This window comes from Phragmites australis, chromosome 11 (assembly GCF_958298935.1).
Source record: "Phragmites australis chromosome 11, lpPhrAust1.1, whole genome shotgun sequence".
NCBI classification, from domain to species: domain Eukaryota; kingdom Viridiplantae; phylum Streptophyta; class Magnoliopsida; order Poales; family Poaceae; genus Phragmites; species Phragmites australis.
In genome coordinates, this window is record NC_084931.1 from 14632366 (window position 1) to 14643498 (window position 11133).

Below are 11133 nucleotides of genomic sequence, written 5' to 3' on the forward strand. Positions count from 1 at the left end.
CCAATATATAAACATTTGCAATCATCAGTCAAGTTCTTCATTAGGCACACTGCATCACAATAGCTCTCCACTTTCCATTTGAGAGCAGCAGCTAGCAACAGTAACATATTCAACTTTAGCAGTTGAGTGCACAACACTAGACTGTTTGCGAGAAGACCAACACACAAGAGAAATACCCAAGCAATGACAAGTATCGGAGGTACTTCTTATTTCAATTCTACAACCAGAGAAATTTGTTTCCAATAAGCCGATGACCAAGCTTACTGAGAAGGGTGTTCCTTTTATGTGCGTATACATGGAAGACATTATGCACACCACTCATAGAATCTGGTAACTGTAGACGGTAAGCCAAACTACCAACTCGAGCTGTGATGACAAAAGGTCCAATGTACCTCGGGCTAATCCCTGTAGTGCCAAATCGAATAACACCCTTTGTGGGCGATACTCTGAGGAGAACCTGGTCACCTACCACAAACTCCAGCTCACGTCTCCTCACATCTGCATAACTCTTCTGTCGGCTCTGAGCGGCCAACATGTTCTACCGTATCTCCCACACTTTCTCGGCAGTCTGCTGAACGATCTCAGGACCAAGCACAGCCCTCTCACTAGATGAATCCCAACAGAGGGGGGGGGGAAACACACTTCCTGCCATACAAAGCCTCATATGGAGCCATCTTAATGCTAGCATGATAACTGTTATTATAGGCAAACTCCACCAAAGCAAGGTGATCCTCCCAACTGCCCTTCCAAGAAAGGACACAAGCACGTAGCATATCCTCCAAGGTCTGAATAGTCCACTCGGACTGCCCATCTGTCTGAGGATGGAAAGCGGTACTCAAAGAAAGCTTAGTGCCCATAGCACTCTGAAGGCTCTGCCAAAACTTCGATACAATCTTGGTGTCTCGATCTGATACAATCGACTTAGGCACACCATGCAACCTCACCACTTCCTTGATATACAAGGGAACTAAATCCTGAGCTGAACTCGTCGTCTTCATAGGAATGAAATGCGTGGACTTAGTGAGCCTGTCCACAACAACCCATATGGCATCCCTACCACAAGGCGATCGGGGTAAACTAACCACAAAGTCCATAGCGATATGCTCCCATTTCCACTCGGGAACCTCTAAAGACTGAAGCAACCCTGCAGGCCTCTTATGCTCGGCCTTTACCTGTTGACATGCACCACAAGCTGCCACATACTCGGCAATATCAACCTTCATCCTTTTCCACCAGAAGCTCCGCTTTAGATCTCTGTACATCTTAGTCTCACCAGGATGAATTGTATATGGAGTCCGATAAGCCTCTCTCAAGATGTCCATCTTCACATCTGACTTCTGTGGCACACAAAGACGTCCTCTGAAACGGACTACATCATGCTCATCGATACTGAACTCCCAAGGTCTGCCATCTGCAATCCTTTTGCGAACCTCCTGAATCAAGCGGTCATGTTGCTGTGCCTCACGCACTCTCTCGAGTATGGGTGACTGAATGATCAACTGGGTCTCCTCTCTTCTAGTGCCTGCATAGCAAAAGAAAATACCCATACGATCCAATTCTGCAACCAAAGGCATCACTGTCTTAGGAACACCCGTCCTGCTTAGGGCATCTGCCACCACATTAGCCTTCCCAGGGTGATACTGGATCGTCAGATCATAATCCTTTATCAACTCAAGCCATCTACGCCGCCTCAAATTCAGCTCCTTCTGAGTAAAGATATACTTGAGGCTTTTATGATCAGTAAAGATATCACAAGACTCACCATAGAGATAATGCCTCCAAGACTTCAAAGCAAACACCACTGCAGCCAACTCTAGATCATGGGTAGGATAGTTCCTCTCATGGTTCTTCAATTGTCGGGAAGAATAAGCAATTACTTTACCATCCTGCATAAGCACACAACCAAGACCAATACGAGAAGCATCCGTATACACCGTGAAGCACTTGCCGCTCTCAGGCAAAACTAGAATAGGAGCATTCACCAACTTATCCTTCAGAGTCCGGAAATTGGTCTCACAATCATCAGTCCACATTGTTAACATGACTTCTTCATCCATCCTTCCATGCTTTGCTTGACCTCTACATGCACAGCTAGAATCACCCTTGACTCTGCCTAGCCTCCTCTAACATCTGGCACCAAGCACCCTACTTGGCCCCGATCATCCTGCCATCTGCCGTCAAGTTGTATCCATCACCTTCACATCATAAGACAAGCACACACATATCTCCAACTCCATTATATATTAGTCCATAATCAAAATCCTCAGTCAATACACATGTCAAAAAATCATGAACGTCGGATGATCTGGTATTCATAGCTTCTGAGTGTCGGGCCATCCAGTGTGTACTTCTTCTCTAGACCAGCCATCTTGCAACCTCTCTGAAAAAAATACTCCGGTGTAGCTTCCGACGTTCTTCCCTTTGAACGTTGGACCATCCAGCGAGTACAAGTCCACCAGAGCCAGTTTGCAACCTCTCTACAAGAAAAGCTCTAGCGTTCACTTTACTCCAGCACCGGACCATTCGGTGTGCACTTCAATCTTTGCTTCTGGGACAAAATACTCTGGCATGTACATTTACCCATCGCTGGATCATCTGGTGCATGTAAGTCTACTAGAGCCAATTTGCAACCTGTCTAGAAGAAATGCTTCGGCGTGTATTGTTGTCCATCACCGGACCATCCGGCGTGTACATCAGTTTTTGCTTCTGAGTTGAAAAGCTCTAGCGTGAACCTCTTCTGAACGATGGACCTTCCAGCGTGTACAAATTTCCAAGTGTCGGATCATCCGGCGTGTAAAATTTTCTGGACTCAAGGAGAAACATGCCAACTCCACTTCTCTCTGCAACTTTTGTTATCCATGATCATAATTGCAACACATATACATGCTCGTGCAATCCTGAAATCAACAAACTAAAATCACAATATTATCAATCACTGATCACATATAAACCAAGGCATATTTCTACTTGGTTTCTCAATCTCCCCCTTGATGAGCGCATTGACAACCCTCAAAGTACAAATATTTTGGTTTGAAGAAGTTCAACAAGAAAAGCGCATCCAAGTGACCAAAAACTCAAGAAAAAACAAAAGATGTCACTTGGCATAAGAAGGATTGCAAAAGATCAAAGAGAGGCAAAGACAAGCCAAATAAGCAAAAGCTCCCCCTTGATGGATGCACAGTTTTCATTATGCAAGATTCTTCTTCTTTGTGATTTAGTGCATAAGTTCTCTCCCTTTGGCAATGCAAACATCAAAGGTCAAAAACGCCATTAAGGGCATGAATATGCAAACCTAATGAGCTTTCAGAAGTATACCATAAAGAATTTGCACAAGCTAGAAATATCAAAGAGCTATGGAGAGTAGAATGTGGAGCTAACAATCGCATAATGACTCAAAAAGAGATAGTGACATAAGAGCATGAAGCTTCATAAGCTAATCCTGAATAATTTTTGGCGTATTTAAGTTCAAGTAGCTGAATCATGTTAAAAGTGACCATGTCGGAGAGTGAACTCCTGTCGCAGGGATCCCGAGAGACCCCTTTTTAGAGATTCGGCCGGGGGGATGATCCTAGAAAAGCTTGCACGGGAAATGAGCGGAAAAGGAAATAAAATGCGATGGCTTGCGGGGACACCGGGTTTTTGGACAGGTTCGGGCCGCGCGGAGGCGTAACACCCTACTCCTGTATGAGTGTTATATCTATCCTTGAAGGAGATCCTTCAAGGGTATATCTGGTTCTCGAGGGAGAGCTGTTTACAAAGAGCAGGAGGCTCTTATGTTCTAGCTAGCTGGTTTCTTGATTGTCTTGTGATCGGGGGTGGTGATTTCTTGTTCTTCGACTGACCTCTTGTTTTTCTCTTGTCCTCCTCTTTTTCGTTGTTCGTCTCTCCGTCCCCTTCTTGGTGCCCCCCTTCTTTTTCTTTTATAGATGCGCCGACCTCGACATATCCTGAATGGGAAAGAGGGGACGCGAGTGCCCAGGTGCCACGGAGAAAGGTCTAATCATTTCACTTTGGCGAAGTGACAGGGGCGGTGGAGGAAGGCGGCGCGCATTCGACCACTAGCCGCTGCGGAAGCTTCGGGGTGCCATAAAAAAAAAGCCCACCGGACAGCCTCAGAGGTGCCCGGTGCGTCCACTCTGTCTTGTTCTCCTGCCAGGGCAGGGTGGCAGGCCGAGTGCTTCGATTCTGGTAACGTTATCCCGAGGTGCGCAAGTGGAAACGGGACGGGACCCGTGCATTTAATGAACCCACGCCCCCCAGCCAGGGCATGGCCGGGTCTGACACTGGGGCGTGGGCAGCCGAGAATGTCAGGATGTCAGAATGCCAGGCCACGCGCGCCTATTAAATGCGGCATCGGGCCCTTGACTGGATGATACTCTGGCGACGGGGCCCTTTGAGTCTTTGAACGATCATGCGCGAACCTTCTGGGGACCGAGTCCCCGGGGGCTGCCACGTGCAGCCCCGAGCACTATTTCCCGAGCATCTTGGGGGGACCTTCGGGGCACCGAGTCCTCGGGGGCTGCCACGTGCAGCCCCGAGCACCCTCTCCCGAGTACTTCAGTGAGACCTTCGGGGCACCGAGTCCTCGCAGGCTGCCACGTGCAGCCCCGAGCACCCTCTCCCGAGCACTTTAGAGGGACCTTCGGGGCACCGAGTCCTCGGGGGCTGCCACGCGCAGCCCCGAGCACCCTCTCCCGAGTACTTGAGTGAGACCTTCGGGGCGCCGAGTCCTCGCGGGCTGCCACGTGCAGCCCCGAGCACCCTCTCCCGAGTACTTGAGTGAGACCTTCGGGGCACCGAGTCCTCACGGGCTGCCACGTGCAGCCCCGAGCACCCTCTCCCGAGTACTTGAGTGAGACCTTCGGGGCACCGAGTCCTCGCGGGCTGCCACGTGCAGCCCCGAGCACCCTCTCCCGAGTACTTGAGTGAGACCTTCGGGGCACCGAGTCCTCGCGGGCTGCCACGTGCAGCCCCGAGCACCCTCTCCCGAGTACTTGAGTGAGACCTTCGGGGCACCGAGTCCTCGCGGGCTGCCACGTGCAGCCCCGAGCACCCTCTCCCGAGCACTTTAGAGGGACCTTCGGGGCACCGAGTCCTCGGGGGCTGCCACGCGCAGCCCCGAGCACCCTCTCCCGAGTCTCTGCTTTTACCTTGCAGGGTGGTGATATGTGGTGGGCGGCCGGTTTGGCCTCGGGACTTAGGGACCCCTGGTTCTAAATACACCGACAGTAGCCCCCGGGCCCGTTTGGCAGCCGATGGGACAGAGACTGCGAATGGGCCCTTCGTCGCGACCGAGGTCAAGGCGGGCCGAATGCCACGCGGCAAGCTTTCCGGAGGTGGCCCCTGCGGTTTCTAGACATCAAGCAGACCCCAACGGGCAAATGAGTGGACGCGTGTCCATACAACTTCCGAGGGGTGTGATAATCATACGGGCGGCCCGTGCGGTTGCCGCGCAGATCGAGGAAAATACGCCTGGCAAAATGCTGACATCGCGCGATCGGCGGGAGATTCGCCTGTCAGTTGCGTCGATCGAGGCGACACTTCGCCGAGCGAACCGTCGGGGCGGCAGTTTTTGAATTTTGAGATATAAAAGGGGGGAAGGATCGGTCCGTTCCCTTTTTTCACGCTCCCTCGCACTCGCGCTTCTGCTTCCTTCGTGCTTCTACTTTTCTCTCTCCTTTCACCGAAAATCACCCTCTTCTCCGACGAGATGTCGAAGGTCGGAGGGGGACGCCGGGATCGGGCTCCGATCAGCGTTTTGCCGGAGTCTCGCCTGAGGAATGAGGAGGCGGCGGACAAAATTAGGAAGCTGCTGGTGCCGGAGGGTCAGGAAGGCGCTGTGGCGGTGAAGCCGGCAACTCTGACGCCGGCGACGACCGTTCCCGGACGAACGGTCCTCTTCACCTCCTTCGTGGCGGCGGGGCTGGTGCCGCCGTTCTCCGCATTCTTCATGCAAGTGCTGGAGACTTACGGCATCCAGATGGCGCACCTGAGCCCCAACTCCGTCGTGGCGCTGGCGGTCTTCGCCCATCTCTGCGAAATGTTCGTGGGGGTGGTGCCGTCGGCGACGCTGCTTCGCCATTTCTTCGTCCTTCGACCGGTGGGGAAGAAGAGGGGGCACTCCACGGCGGATGTTGCGGGGTGCTGCAACCTTTGGCTTCGGGAAGGCCTGGGGGACCAATATATCCCCCAAGTGGTGCGCAGCAAGTGGGAGGAGTGGCGACGGGACTGGTTCTTTGTCGACACCGACCCCCACGAGCGGCTCGAACTGCCAGAGAAGGCGGCGGAACCTCGGCGATCGACATGGGAGGCGCCGCCGCCAGAAGATGCGAGGCTAAAGCCGGTGCTGGAGCGCATCCTGGAGCTGCGCGAGTCCGGGCTAACCTCCGTTATGGTGGTCGCGGACTTCCTGCGACGTCGACTGGCGCCTTTGCGGGAGCGGGCCCGGCCAAGCTGGTTCTACACCGGGCCGGAGGACATCACCAGGACCCAGATCGGCGCGAGCTGGGATCTGGGGCAGGCGGAGCTGCGAGGGATGATCCGAGTGATCACCGGGTCGGAGGACATGAGCCGGGTGGAGCTTCCGTGGCCGGAGATGGCGCTCTGCGCCAATCCCGACCGGGTGGCTATCCTGAGGCGGCTGCCGGAGTTCGACGCCCAAGGGCCCGTGGACCGGCCAAGAAGTCGGAGTCCCGAGGCCTCCGAACTCCCCGGGCTGGAAGATCTCCTGGGCGAGGAGGGCGTTGGCAGCGCGGCGCAGGCCGGCGACGGGGCTGCCGCAACCAGCAGCCGCCGCGCCGGAGAAGAGGCTGCCCCCGAAGCTGCCGCGGAGTCGACGCCGGGAGACCGGGGAAAAAGACCCCGGAATTTGATCCTGCCGCCGGAGTCTCCGCCGTCGCCGACGGCAGCGGCGGCGTTCCCGGTGCTGGAGCCGCGCCTGGTGCGGATGGGGCCCGCGCCGATGCCTGCGACCACGCCGGCGACCTGCACGGCGGTGTCCGAGACTCGGGCGGCGGCACCCGAGGCCCGTGCTGTGGCCCAGCCGAGCCCCCAGCGGAAGAGGCGGCGGGAGGGGTCCGGACCGACGTCACCGGACCCGGACGTCCGGCTCCCAGCGGCCAAGTGGCGATATCGGTGAGTTATTTCTCTTGCTTTCCCATGGGTATTTTCGGCCCGAACTAAGTTTTGACTCTTTTACTTGTCTCCCGTAGGCCGGCCGCAGCCGTTGCGGCGTCGGAGAAGGAGCAGGCGCCAAGGGCGGAGCCGAACCTGCCCGCCGCGCCAGCGCAGGCAAGTGTAGGAACGGCGGAGGCGCCGATTGACGTGGAGGCGTCAATCGACGGGGCGGCTGTGGGGAGAGAGGTAGTGGCGGCGACTACGGAAACGGCGCCGGCGGAGCCTACCCCGGGCGCGGAGAGCCCGGGGCGGAGAACAGTGGAGGCGGATGCCTCGTCGGGACCGGTGGCCAAGGCGGCTGATGCAGGAGCGCAGCCGCCGTCCGAGGCCTTGGTTCCGGAGGAGCCTACCCCGGTCAGTCAGAGCCCGGGGCGGATGGCGGCGCAGGGCCCGGCGGAGAGCTTGGCCCCCCTGGAGGGATCCGGCGGAGAAGCCCGGGAGCCCTCGGCGCTCGCGGTGCCCGGCCGGCCTACCGATCCCTTCTCGGCCGCCATTGAAGGCGTCCGAGCTGCCGTCGAGCAGTTGGGCGCGGCGGTGGATGCCAAGGAGGGGGAGCTCGAAGCCGAGCGCGCCCGCCTGGCACTGGAGAGGGCGCAGCTGGCCGGCGCCCGAGAGGAGGCCCGTGCGGCAACCGTGCGGGAGCAAAAACTCCTTGATGACATCCGCGCGGGAGCCGCGCGGGAACTTGAAGACGCCGCCCGCCTGGCCGAGGCGTCGAGGCGGCAGGCTGCCGATGCCCTTGCCAGGATGGGGCAGGCGCAGGTGAGGGAGGCGGCGGTCACGTCCCGGGAGCGGCTTGCAGAGGAGCGGCAGGCCGAGCTGGCCCGCCGAGAGGGCGCGGTCGAGAAGACGCGCGCCGACCTCCAGCGCTGGGAAGACGACCTCCAGAGGATCAGAGGAGAAATCAAGCGCTGGGAAGAAGACGTCTCCATCCGGGAAGTGGACAACGCGCTGTCTGCGTCTGACCTCGGAGCCCGGGAGGACTCGGTGGTCCAGCAGGAGGAGGCGCTGGCCCGGCGGGAGAGTGAGCTGAGTCGCCGGGAAGGCGAGCTGAGTCGCCGGGAAGGCGAGGCAGCTGCCGCGGCGGCCGCCGCGGCTACCAGGGCGGAAGAGAATGCGAAACACGAGGCGGAACTGACCGCCCGTGAACAAGCCCTGTCTGAGGTGGTGGCCAAGGCGAAGCAGGATGCTGCCCCTGCCGCAGCTGGCGGTTCTTCTGGTCCGGCCGGGGACCAGGGACTTGAGGCACAGCTGCGGGTCGCCAAGGAGAAGCTCGAGGCGGCCTTCGTCTCGCGGGTTAACCTGGTGCAGATGCTGGAGGATATACTCCGGCGGATGCGACGGGCCATGGAGAAAGGCGGCCTTGGGCGGCTCGTCGGCGATACGAAGGGCGACGGCCCCGCGCGGCAAGTGCTGGAGCTGCAGCAAGTCTGCGAGCGCCTTGAGACCCTGCCTTGGGCAGTCCAGGAGCTCGCCGCCCGGGAGGGACGCGGCCTGGCTCATGCCGTGGCCGAGCATGTCTTGGCCTGCTATCGAAGCAGGGACCCGAACTTCCCGCTGGAGCCGGCGCGGGAGGGAGTGGTCGAGGCTGAGGAGGAGGCCGCCCGGGCAGCGGTTAGCAGTACCGCCTCTGCGGTGGCGGCCGGCTTCAGGCGGGAGGTGCCACCATCGCCAGCCCCCGGGGACGACTCAGAAGACTCAGCCGACGCCTCTGCCGCAGACTAGGCCGTCGGCGCCCTTATCTTTTTTGTTGCAGATGTAGGAGCGAACCTTTAGAAAAAGCTTTGTCCAGGTCTTGCGAATATAATGGCAGCTTTTCCTTGGGCTCGAAACTCCAATTTCTTTTGTATGCTGGAGGTTTCTTTCCGGCGCTCTGTCTGGAAGTCCCGAGGAGTACTCAGTCGGGCCGCTCCCGACCTTTCCATCCCCGAAAAACGAAGTAGTTGTAGTCGCTGGTGTGTGTTGGCGCAGCCAGCTTTTAAGCTCTCGTGAGTCCGCACTGCCTAGCTTAAGAAACAAAGACATAGACTCCTTGCTCGGGAGATAGAACAGCCCTGTCCGGAACACGCCGTGCCCTGTGAACACCTTTTCACCTTGCGACCACTCAGCCGGTAGATGGGAGACGCGTGCGAGCGAGAATGTGACCAAGAGTCCTCGCGGTCCGGTGGTGCCCGGGCTCAAGAAAGGGCCGGACCGAGTACTGACAGCCTGCCCCCAAGGCCTGAGCTCCGGACTACTCGAGCAGCTCGAGTGATAGGATTACCCAGGGCACCTGAGGACCCGGTAGAGCTCGGGGTCCTTAAGAGCGGACCGACCACCACGACCACCACGAAGGGCTTCGGTCGAACGTTATCGCACGCACGGTACTCCTTTCTACGAACCGCTCTGTCGTTCTAGAAAAAGGCCGACACGCGGCAGGGTTTGTTCACGGGCCAGGAGACCACCTCACCGAGCAGATTAAAGTGCGAGAGCCCCCGAGAATGACTCGGGAACATAAAGTTACTGAAAGCGGATTTGTTTGAATATAACCACTCACCGGGCAGCCGTCGGCCTTCCGGCCAGCCGACCCAGAAGGGGTTGATTCCAAGCCCGGGGGCCCGGGAACTTGATCCTTTCAACGGAGCGCCCGACCGCCCATGGGCATACGAGGCTCCTAGGGTCGGGTGATCTCGACCACCCAAGCCTAGGCGGTAGGACCACCCGAAGAACCCTGGGGGCCGACCAGAGACCGGGGCATTGAAGCCCTCGCGGCCGAGCTGCTTGTGATTGCTGTCCTGTGACTTGATAGAGAAAAAGTAGAATTTCTTTGTCTGGTGCGCTCTGTTAGTGCGGTACTTGCCTTAGACTGCTCTTGTTTTTTCGACCCGAGACCTCTCGAATACCCGAACCGGAAGACAAGGGCGGTCAGAGGCATAACCTAGAGGTCCTATGGTTCGGTGGCGCCCGGGTATGACAGGCCAGACCGAGCACCGACAGCTCGCTCCGGGGGCCTGAGCTCCGGCCTACTCGAGCAGCTCGAGTGATGGGATTACCCAGAGCGCCCCGAAACTCGGTTAGTACCCGGGAGCCCGTTACGACACCGAATACCACTGCCTACCATGTCGGACGTAAGTCAGTGGCGACTGCCCGCATGTATACCGATTGGGATTCTTTTATCAATGGGAAAAAACGAGAGAGCGAACTTTTTCTCGCACAACCGAGCACCTCACCAGACAGGTTAAACATAGGGAATCCAGAGAAATAATTTGCCATAGTGATTGCTTTATTAAAATACTGAATGTACGATATTTACAAGGTTGGGCGACAGCGATTTACCATACGGGGCGAAGCCTCCAGATTGCTCGGGCGAGGAGAAGCCCCCGGCCTTATCAACCTGAACCGCGAGCTTGACCATCTACGGGTAGAAGCGTCGGAGATGCTCGATGTTCCACGGATTCGGGAGTGGCTGCCCCTCCTCCGTTGCCAACCTGAAAGAACCTGCCCGGGGGACCGCGATCACGGTGAACGGACCTTCCCACACAGGGGACAACTTATTCATTCCTTCGCGCGACTGGATGCGCCGGAGAACTAGGTCCCCCACCTCGAAAGACCGGGCCCGGACGTGACGCAGATGATAACGGCGCAAACTCTGCTGGTACCGAGCCGCCCGGACAGCAGAACGCCGCCGGCGCTCTTCCAGGTAGTCTACGTCGTCGCGCCTTTGATGCTCCTGCTCACCCTCAGAGTACGCGTGCACTCGAGGGGAGCCGAGAGTAAGCTCGGAGGGGAGGACCGCCTCGGCGCCGTAGACGAGGAAGAAAGGAGTTTCCCCGGTAGCGCGGCTTGGCGTAGTCCGGTTGGCCCATAGCACAGCCGGCAGCTCATCCACCCATCCCTTCCCGTGCTTAGCGAGCACGTCATAGGTCCGGGTCTTGAGGCCCTTTAGTATCTCCGCGTTGGCACGCTCGACCTGCCCGT